Source organism: Amblyraja radiata, chromosome 41 (genome assembly GCF_010909765.2).
Source record: "Amblyraja radiata isolate CabotCenter1 chromosome 41, sAmbRad1.1.pri, whole genome shotgun sequence".
NCBI lineage: Eukaryota > Metazoa > Chordata > Chondrichthyes > Rajiformes > Rajidae > Amblyraja > Amblyraja radiata.
In genome coordinates, this window is record NC_045996.1 from 9,528,894 (window position 1) to 9,540,656 (window position 11,763).

Here is an 11,763-nt window from a genome sequence, read left to right on the forward strand (position 1 = left end):
CTGGGCAAGGACAGGACAGCAGACTGGCCCCCAGGAACCCCCCTCCCCCCCTCCGCCTGGCCCCGTTAGTGCATTACTGGCCACTGTCATATCATGTTTCCTGCCTCTAGTGTGTCCAAGTTCAGTTTAGAGATACAACGTGGAAGCCTCTCTCTGTAACTCAGGCCTTCAAGTTCTGGTAGTGTCATTGTAAATTTCAGTTTAGTTTCAGTTAGTTTATTTTAATAATAATAAGATATCTTTATTGTCATTGCACAGAGGTTTTGTTTAGTGATGCAGCATAGAGACACAACCACAGCATCTCCCGTCCTTATTTCTTCAGAGATGCTGCCTGATCCTTCATCATATATATATTATGTTTAAGAAAGAACTGCAGATGCTGGTAAATCAAAGGTTGACACCCAAATGCTGGTGTAACTTAGCGGGTGTGAGGCAGCATCTAGTAGTAGGCCCCTCTCGGTCATGACTGACCATGGGTGATGCATCCTGGTCGGGTGGATGCAAGCCTGGGCGATCGATGTCATATGGAGGACAGGCTGTTGCCCATGCAGCACGTCCCCCCTCTCCACGTCACTGATCGATCCAAAGGAACAGCAGGGCCGTTACACTTTGGCACCAGCGCCGTCGCAGGAGCTGCCAGAGCGAGGTTGTAGACAACAACGAACTTAAGTAGACTTAATAGAAACATAGAAACATAGCAAATAGGTGCAGGAAGAGGCCATTCGGCCCTTCGAGCCTGCACCGCCATTCAATATGATCATGGCTGATCATCCAACTCAGTATCCTGTACCTGCCTTCTCTCCATACCGCTGATCCCTTTAGCCACAAGGGCCACATCTAACTCCCTCTTAAATATAGCCAATGAACTGGCCTCAACTACCTTCTGTGACAGAGAATTCCACAGATTCACCACTCTCTGTGTGAAAAAAAATTTCTCATCTCGGTCCTAAAAGACTTCCCCTTTATCCTTAAACTGTGACCCCTTGTTCTGGACTTCCCCAACATCAGGAACAATCTTCCTGCATCTAGCCTGTCCAATCCCTTAAAAATTTTGTACGTTTCTATAAGATCCCCCCTCAATCTTCTAAATTCTAGTGAGTACAAGCCGAGTCTATCCAGTCTTTCTTCATATGAAAGTCCTGCCATCCCAGGAATCAGTCTGGTGAACCTTCTCTGTACTCCCTCTATGGTAAGAATGCCTTTCCTCAGATTAGGAGACCGAAACTGTACGCAATACTCCAGGTGTGGTCTCACCAAGCCCCTGTACAACTGCAGTAGAACCTCCTTGCTCCTATCCTCAATCCTCTTGCTATGATTGCTAACATACCATTCGCTTGCTATGAATGCCAACATACCATCGCATGTTGCGAATGGGCTGAATGGCCTCATTCTGCTTCTATCACTTATGAGCATGAAGTCATAGTGTGCAAACTATCTATTTGTGTCCACATTGTACAGCGGGCTGGGCTTCACACGAGCGTGGGGCTTAGAAATGTCGGAAACAAGGACCAAAGGCACGTGGAGGTTGCAGTCTCTGGGTAGGAAGCAACTGCTGATGCTGGTTTACACTGACGATAGACACAAAATGCTGGAGTAACTCAGCGGGACAGGCAGCATCTCTGGAGAGAGAGAGTGAGAGAGAGAGAGACAGAGAATATGAAATAGAGCGAAAAAGAGAATCTCCAGACAACGTATGAGGAAGAAAGTGGGCGAGAGAGAGAGAGAGACATTAACTGACACTAAGAAATTAATATTATAATTATATTAAAATTATAAATTAAGAAATCTGAAGAAGGGTTTCGGCCCGAAACGTTGCCTATTTCCTTCGCTCCATAGATGCTGCTGCACCCGCTGAGTTTCTCCAGAATTTTTGTGTAACTAAGAAATTAATATTGAATTGCTAAACTTGCTATTGTGTTGTACTGCTTACAGCTACAAGAACGTGTAGCAATCAATAAAGGGCTATAGGTCTATTGCGAGTTTATGTACAGGGACATATCTATCCATGCACTGTATACTTGTATTTATACTTATGCATTATAAATATGTATGTCATGTTTTATACTTTGGCAATATAACGATGTATTTTATCATGCCAATAAAGTTTTTTAAATTGAAAATTGAAAAATTGAAATTGAATTGACTGAGAGTGAGGGGAGGGAGATAATGTGTAGGAAGGAACTGCAGATGCTGGTTTACACAAAGTGCTGCAGTGACTAGGTTGGACAGGCAGCATTTCTGGAGAGAGGGAATGGGTGGTGTTTCAGGTCAAGACCCTTCAGTCTCTGTGACTCCATGCTGCCCTGCGGCACTCTCACCGCTGCTAGGGTGAGGTGGCCTCTGCCTACAGATATTGTTATCAGTCACTCCGAGTGCCTGGACTTCCTGTGTTCCGTGTGGAGCCCCCCCCCCCCCCCCCACCCACCCACCCCCCCCCCACCCTCAGGCCATCAATCCCCATCTTTGTTTATTATTCAGCAATGTAGGTCCATACACACGCTGCCGTCTGGCACCGGGCTAATTACAGCACAGTCTGACTCTCACGGCAAACACATACTATGTGAGTCTCTCTGGCACACACGGACGCACACAGCCAGGGTGAGACAGACAGAGTGAGGGAGAGAGAGAGAGAAATAGAGGGAACAGCCTTCAGTGGACAATGTCTGTGTCGAATATTATGCCAAGACCATCTCTTACCTCCCCACAGATGATCCACATCCAGACAGACATGTGGAATATATATATATGTGGGAGGGAGGGAGAGATACCGAGAGAGAGACAGGAAGAGATAGAGGGATTGATAGAGAGAGAGTACAAGAGATAGAGAGAGAGATAAACAGAGTGGGAGAGGCAGAAGGAGATGAAGGGAAAGTGGGAGAGAGAATGAGAGAGAATACATGGGCGAACACGCACTTACACAGATACACAAACACACACACAAGCATGCACACACTGGTACACACACTCACACACACACCCACTGACACACACGCACTCATACACACTCACACACACTCTCTCTCTCACACACACACACACTGACACACACACACACTCTCTCTCACACACACACACACACACACACACTCTCTCACACACACTCTCTCTCTCACACACACACACACTGACACACACAAACTCACACTCTCTCACACACACTCAAACACATGCGCACACACACAAACTCGCACTCTCACACGCACACTCACACACACACTCACACACACACACTCACACACTCACACACACACACTCTCACACACTCACACACACACACACTCACACACACACACTCACACACACACACACAGACACACACTCTCACACACACACTCTCTCATACACACACACACACACAAACACACACACACACAAACTCACACACACACACACACACACACAAACACACACACTCACACACACACACACACACACACACACACACACACACACACACACACACACACACACACACACACACACACACACACACATGCACACTCTCTCACAGAGACGTATGGATTGATTTGAAGCTTAATTGGCTTCGGTAAATACGGTAAATGGTGCCTAGTGTGTAGGATAGTGTAGACATGGGGTGATCGCTGATCGGTGTGGGCTGGGTGGGAAAACGAGCCTGTTTGGCTCTTGTTGTATCTGCAAAGTCCAATCTCACCGCTGTCTGGAGAGGCTGGGGAACTGCACTGTAGTGTCTCTGTACTGTCAGTAGATGGCACCACAAGACCAGCTGCCCAATCTTTCTGGCCACCTTTAGTGTGTGGGAAGGAACTGCAGAAGCTGGTCTATGGGCTGTCCTCCAGAAAGGTCCTCTATGCCAATGCTTCTTGAATCATTTCAGTGTCATTCACCCCTGCTGCGTGCTCAGCCCACTGCTGTACTCACTCTATACTCATGACTGCGCAGCCGGTCATAGTGCGAACACCATCATCAAGTTCGCTGACGACACCACTGTTGTGGGATGTATCACTGATGGTGACGAGTCAGAGTATAGAAGAGAGATCGACCGACTGACCATATGGTGCCAGCGCAATAACCTGGCCCTCAACACCAGCAAAACCAAGGAACTGATTTTGTGGACTTTGGAAGGGGTAGGATGGTGACCCACAGCCCCGTATATATTAACGGGTCGATGGTGGGGTCAAGAGCTTCAAATTCCTGGCCGTGCACATCTCTGAATATCTTTCCTGGTCCCAGAACACTGATGCAATTATTAAGAAAGCTCATCAGCGCCTCGACTTCCTGAGAAGATTACGGAGAGTCGGTTTGTCAAGGAGGACTCTCTCGAACTTCTACAGGTGCACAGTAGAGAGCATGCTGACCGGTTGCATCGTGGCTTGGTTCGGCAACTTGAGCGTCCAGGAGCGGAAAAGGCTGCAAAAAGTAGTAAACACTGCCCAGTCCATCATCGGCTCTGACCTCCCTACCATCGAGGGGATCTATCGCAGTCGCTGCCTCAAAAGGGCTGGCAGTATCATCAAGGACCCACACCATCCTGGCCACACACTCATCTCCCCGCTACATTCAGGTAGAAGGTACAGGAGCCTGAAGACTGCAACGTCCAGGTTCAGGAATACCTGCTTCCCCACAGCCATCAGGCTATTAAACTCAACTCAAACAAATCTCTGAACATTAATAGCCCATTATCTGTTTATTTGCACTTTATCTGTTTATTTATTCATGTGTGTATATATTTATATAATGGTATATGGACACACTGATCTGTTCTGTAGTCAATGCCTACTATATTCTGTTGTGCTGAAGCAAAGCAAGAATTTCATTGTCCTATCTGGGACACATGACAATAAACACTTGACTCTTGACGAGTCTTTATCACAAAATTTCATTCACCCTCGACTAAATGTTCTTAAGTTTTTTGGTAATTTTCGTCTTAAGAAGGGTTTCGGCCCAAAACGTTGCCTATTTCCTTCGCTCCATAAATGCTGCAGCACTCGCTGAGTTTCTCCAGCACTTTTGTCTACCTTCGATTTTCCAGCATCTGCAGTTCCTTCTTAAACACTTTGTACACTCTGGAGTTTAGAAGGATGAGAGGTCATCTCATTGAAACATATAAGATTGTTAAAGGTTTGGACACGCTAGAGGCAGGAAACATGTTCCCGATGTTGGGGGAGTCCAGAACCAGGGACCACACAGTTTAAGAATAAGGAGTAAGCCATTTAGAACGGAGACGAGGAAACACTTTTTCTCACAGAGAGTGATGAGTCGGTGGAATTCGCTGCCTCAGAGGGCGGTGGAGGCAGGTTCTCTGGATACTTTCAAGAGAGAGCTAGATAGGGCTCTTAAAAATAGCAGCGTCAGGGGATGTGGGGAGAAGGCAGGAACGGGGTACTGATTGTGGATGATCGGCCATGATCACATTGAATAGCGGTGCTGGCTCGAAGGGCCGAATGGCCTACTCCTGTACCTATTGACTATTGTCTATTGTCACATGTTTAATCACTAATGTTTTATTATTAATGTTTAATGTTTTATGTGAAATTCCTAACTCTCACTGTATGGCATGTTGTCACTTGTGGGCGGAGCACCAAGGCAAATTCCTTGTATGTGAATACTTGGCCAATAAACGTATTCATTCATTCAGTTTAAGAAGCACTGCTCCATGCCTGTACCACAGAGAACAGAGGCACCTGCTGGACAAGCTGCTCCTGCACCCTCTCATCTCCAACATCTTTTCATCCAAAACTAAACCTTATTCAGAATAAAATACATTAAACCCACGTGATAATAGGTTATAAATAATCCTTTATTGTCGATTGTCCGCCAAAATCGAGGAAGTGGTTATACACAGTGGAGACAGGTCAGCTGGTCAATACACAAAAGGACACTCAGCGGGTCAGGCAGCATCTCTGAGGAAGATAGGTGACGTTTCGGGTCTCTTCAGACTCTCGGTCCGTAACTGGGCGTGGAATCCAGGTGAGTTGACCGGGGGAGCGGCGAGGACTGGCGAAGTCGATGATCGGGGTTCGCGGGAGGTCGGAGTGCTGGTAAGGGTGAACGGCGGCAGGCAGGAAACGGCAGAGAAGGTGAGTGGGCAGCCGTTGGTGATGGTAGGTCTGGTCTGGAAATGGAGTTGGCGGCCCAGCCTGGTGATGAAGGTCGCTACAACCAAAACCCACCATAAAAGACGTCCACAATAACAATGGTTCATTGTATACATAGTTTGGCTTAGGTTATTGGCACGTATAATGTGGCACAGCGAAAAGCTTTTGTTGAGTGCTAACCAGTCAATGGAAAGACAATACATGATTACAACCGAGACACTTACAGAGTACAAAATAAACCTGTGTAAAAACTCTCAGTGTTGAGATATTCAATAGTTGGGTATTGAGTAGTGTTGGCCCACAAAACACCCTTGTCACTCACGTGGCCCCCTGGAGTCGTATTCCCCCCAGTGTAGGATAGTGTTAATGTGCGGGAATCGCTGGTCGGTGCGGACTCGATGGGCCGAAGGGCCTGTATTTCTAACTGTATGCCCCACTACTCTGCCCCTTGAGGTCAACTTTGTGCAGAGGGAGGTTTTTTTTAAGTTTAATTTAAAAATACAGGCCCTTCGGCCCCGAGTCCGCACCGACCAGCGATCCCCGCACACTAACACTATCCCTGGGGAGAATTTGGGAGAATTTTAACATTTATACCAAGCCAAAAACCAGAGCTCGGAGAAAACCCACGCTGGCCGGTCACGGGGAGAACGTACAAACTCCGTACAGACAGCACCCGTAGTCGGGATCGAACTTGGGACCCTGGCACTGTAAGGCAGTAACTCTACCGCTGCGCCACCTCACAGGGACCAGTTACTGCTGCATTGTGTTCTGGGCATAGGAACTGTTCAGGAACTGGCCCTTCGGCCCACAACCTCTGTGTCGGACACGACACCAGATTAAAACTAATCCCCTCTGCCTGTACATGAGCTATAGATTATGTATCCACAAGCTTCTCAAACGCCACTATTCCATCTGCCTCCACCACCCATGGCAGTGTGTTCCAGGCACTCACCACTCTGAATTAAAAAAAATACCCTGCACATCTCCTTTAACTCCTGCCCCTCGCACCTTAAGAATGGAGCGGCTGGGCTTGTACACTCTGGAGTTTAGAAGGATGAGAGGGGTTCTCATTGAAACATATAAGATTGTTAAGGGTTTGGACGTACTAGAGGCAGGAAACACGTTCCCGATGTTGGGGGAGTCCAGAACCAGGGGCCACACAGTTTAAGAATAAGGAGTAAGGCATTTAGAATGGAGATGAGGAAACACTTTTTCTCACAGAGAGTTGTGAGTCTGTGGAATTCTCTGCCTCAGAGGGCGGTGGAGGCGGGTTCTCTGGATGCTTTCAAGAGAGAGCTAGATAGGGATCTTAAAAATAGCGGAGTCAGGGGATATGGGGAGAAGGCAGGAACGGGGTACTGATTGGGGATGATCAGCCATGATCACATTGAATGGTGGTGCTGTCTCGAAGGGCCAAATGGCCTACTCCTGCACCTATTGTCTATTGTCTATGTTCCTGAGTTTGTAGCATTTCCACCCTTGGATAAAGGTTCAGACTGTCTACCCTATCTATGCCTCTCACAATACTACACACTTCGATCAGGGCTCCCCTCAGCGATCCGATGCTCCAGAGAAAACAATCTAAATTTGTCCACCCCCTCCTTCAGCTAATGCCCTCTGATCCAGCCCGCATTCTGATGAACCTACTCTGCACCCTCTCCAGGATCTCTGCGTCCTGCATGTAATGGGGGCGACCAGAACGGCACCAAATACTTTAAATACAGCCCAACAAACGTCCCGTAAAGCTACAATACGACTCTTCTGATGCCCTGACCAATGGAGGCAAGCATTATCTTCTTGCATCGATTATACAGTTTAGTTTATTGTCACGTGTACCGAGGTACAGTGAACAGCTGTTTGTTGTCAGCAGAAGGACAACACATGATTACAATCAGTCTGAAGAAGGGTCTCGACCCGAATCGTCACCCATTCCTTCTCTCCAGAGATGCTGCCTGTCCCGCTGAGTTACTCCAGCATTTTGTGTCTATCTCATTACAATCGAGCCATTCACAGTGTAGAGGTTTATTGTGGGAGTGGAGATCTAAGAGTGTGGAGCGATTGTGATAGGAGTTTGTGGATCTTCCGTGGGCTGGCACGCTAATACCCCCAGGGTTGGGCACAATCTTGGAAACATTACAGGCAAAAAAGATAGCAAAAAATGCAGTTATTTATAATAATGAACACATACAAATGTGGATTTAGCATCAATGGTTCCTTTATTAACACATAATAAAACATCGCAGATTTCAGATTTCATGCAGATTATTGATGCCACAAACTCAGGTTTCCGTGAAACAGGAGCAAAATATTCATAAATATCAAAATAAACCTTAATTTCACAAAGTGCATGAAACTCTGGTGGATTGAGGGCGTCAGAGCAATGGTCGTAGAAAGTGAGTCTGGGGGAACAAGGTCATGGGGACTAGAGAGAGAAAGGGGCAGAGAGAGAGGGGCAGAGAGGGGCAGAGAGAGAGGGGCAGAGAGAGAGGGGCAGAGAGAGGCAGAGAGAGGCAGAGAGAGGCAGAGAGAGGCAGAGAGAGGCAGGGAGAGGCAGGGAGAGGCAGGGAGAGGCAGGGAGAGGCAGGGAGAGGCAGGGAGAGGCAGGGAGAGGCAGGGAGAGGCAGGGAGAGGCAGGGAGAGACAGGGAGAGACAGGGAGAGACAGGGAGAGACAGGGAGACAGAGGGAGACAGAGGGAGACAGAGGGAGACAGAGGGAGACAGAGGGAGACAGAGGGAGACAGAGGGAGACAGAGGGAGACAGAGGGAGAGAGAGGGAGAGAGAGGGAGAGAGAGGGAGAGAGAGAGGGAGAGAGAGGGAGGGAGAGGGAGGGAGAGGGAGGGAGAGGGAGGGAGAGGGAGGGAGAGGGAGGGAGAGGGAGGGAGAGGGACGGAGAGAGACGGAGAGAAATAGTGGGAAATCGAGAAATGGAGAGGGAGATGCATAGAGACACACAAGAATGGGAAGGAGACAGAGGAGTCCATGAGATTGTCGGAATGATAAATAGTTCAGTATTAAAGTGCGGCTCAATATCAGTTTCACATGAAGAGTTGATTCCACACATACTCTCTGTAGAGGCTGTGGGATGGTGATTCTAGGGGGGGGGGGGAGGGGGGGTTACAGTGAAGGTCCCTGACTGAATGGGGCTCGTGACTTCATGCCCAGGCATCCAGCGGGCTCTGCGGATGCCACCAGCAGCTCCATGCCCTGGAGAAACATTGCACAAAGACTGCAGCAAATCTCCCAGAGTTGTGGCTCGTTTGAGAGTAGAAAATTAGACCAATACTGACCTCGTGTGGATGGGTTCATACAACTGACCCACTTATCCCCCCCCCCCCCCCCCACCCCCCCCTGACAGTGGATCTTCTCCAGTGAAGAGGACACCAATCTCCTCTCAAGGTCTCAAAGAACAGGTAGCTTTAACTTTTAACTCCCCCTCCTCCCGTTCCCAAACTGAACCTTCTGTCCTGGGCCTCCTCCACTGCCAGAGAGAGGCCCAGTGCAAATTGGAGGAACAGCACCTCATATTCTGCTTGGGCAGCCTGCACCCTAGCGGTATGAATATTGATTTCTCCAACTTCATGTAACCCTTGCTTTCCCTCTCTCCCTCCCTCCCCCATCCTCGTTCTTCGACTAGTTTCACTGTCCTCCTGATAACATTTTACTGATTGTGTGCCTCGTTGTCACCTTCCCCTCAGCTCACAATGTACCATTCGACTTTTCTCCCATCACCATCTGCTTTGATTGGCTTTTTCACGCCTTATCCTTCCATATCTCTAGACTCCCTCTCCCCTGAACCTCAAGTCTCAACCCGAAACATCGCCCATTCTTACTCTCCAGAGATGCTGCCTGACCTTGCTGAGTTACTCCAGCATTTTGGGTTCATCTTCAGCAGAAGAACGTTTTGTAGCTTCTGCCCACAGAGGGAATGGCAACACAAGACACAGGGGATAGGAATGGCCATTCAGGCCCTCCAAGCCTGCTTTCCCATTGAAAAAAAAGATCAAGGACAATTTGGTGTTGGTGGCAATCTCCATGGTCCATTGCACCCCACAAGGTTCAACTTCCCTTGAGAACAAATACTTGTCGCTAAATACAATCAACTTTTCTATAGTATTGCTGGATTTGGTTTAGAAATACAGCGTGGAAACATGCCATTCGGCCCATCTATTCCACAGCTGCCCCACCGATCACCCGTTCATACATAATTCTATGCTATCCCACTTTCTCATCCACTCCCTACACACGAGGGGTCATTTATGGAGGCCAGTTAACCTACAAAGCCGCACGTCTTTGGGATGTGGGAGGAAACCCACACAGTCACGGGGAGAACGTGCAAACTCCACGCACACACACACGCGCACAGGTCAGGCTCGAAACCGGGGTCTCTGGCGGCTCTGCCAGCTGCACCACAGAGCTGCCAACTGGTCAAGGTTGGCAAGGGCAAATCTGGTAGTCGTAGAGGCTTTAGTCAAGGGTTGGGTGAGTGGATATTAGCACCGGCCACCAGAACTGTCCCCAAACTGGGCATTGAAAGAAAGCGGTCTTGAAATCTTTTGCAATGCCACAGAGCACACACACACACACACACACAAACACACACACACAACCCTCGTCACCAATTCAGAAACAGATTTCTATATTGTTGAAATAATTACAGAATAATCTTTGATAAACGACCGTGAACATAATGATAATACAGACACAGGAACATACAGTATACAAGCATCAGAAGCGACACAGTTTCAGTTAATCCTGGGCCACAGTAAATATCAGATCTGTTTTCTGAAATGATGTAGCAAGTCTCCATGCAGTTTTTTTTTATAACCGTAAATTTTTAAACATTTTTTTGTAAAAAAAGCTTTAAGTAACTAGAGCTCAAAACTAGACACTATTGATGAAGTAACACTGGATAAGCAGTGGCAGGTTGAAGCAAGTTGATCCCACACCAAGGCTTCATAGAGGGAGAAGGGACGAGGGGAGGTCAGTAGTTTTTTGCATCCTATAGACTCACAGCAGGACTCTTAAATTGTTCCCCCCGCCGCCATTTTAGGAATCATTTTTAACAAGTCAGTATATGGCTCCAGACATTTTGTACAGCTAGTCCCATATTCAATCTAATCTTTTTCCTTCTGTTTGCGAAGAAAACAAGTTGCACGTCTTTAAAAGTACATATAGAAATAAAAAAATAAATATTAAAATATAAAAATATAAAATGGAGGCAGCTGGCTATAGCGAGACTGCCAATCGGTGGGGTGGGTGTACTTCATGTAGGAAGAGTGCTTACACCCATAGGACAGTAGCATGGGGAGGTGGGGGGTGGATAAAGTGATCACCACTCTGATTCTCAGTGGCTGAGGGAACCAGGGTGTGCTGGCATCATTCTAAATTGGCATCTTCAGCATGGGGGCAGGAGAGGGTGAAGGGTGGGCAGGGAACTTCATCACGAGTCGACCATTCGAACCTCAGTGGACAGTCACAGGCTCAGTTAGGGACATCTTAAAAAAAGGAGGCAATTTCACATTGCTACACACTTCTGTAGCAATGTGTCTTTACTCCTTGCCAATTTGCTTCCCCCCTCAACCCCACCCCCTCCTAATTCTCCACAGAACCTGCCCTGGAGGGAATCCACTGGGAACACAACTGTGTTCCCCCCCCCCCCCCCCCCCCCCCACCTCTCCACACAC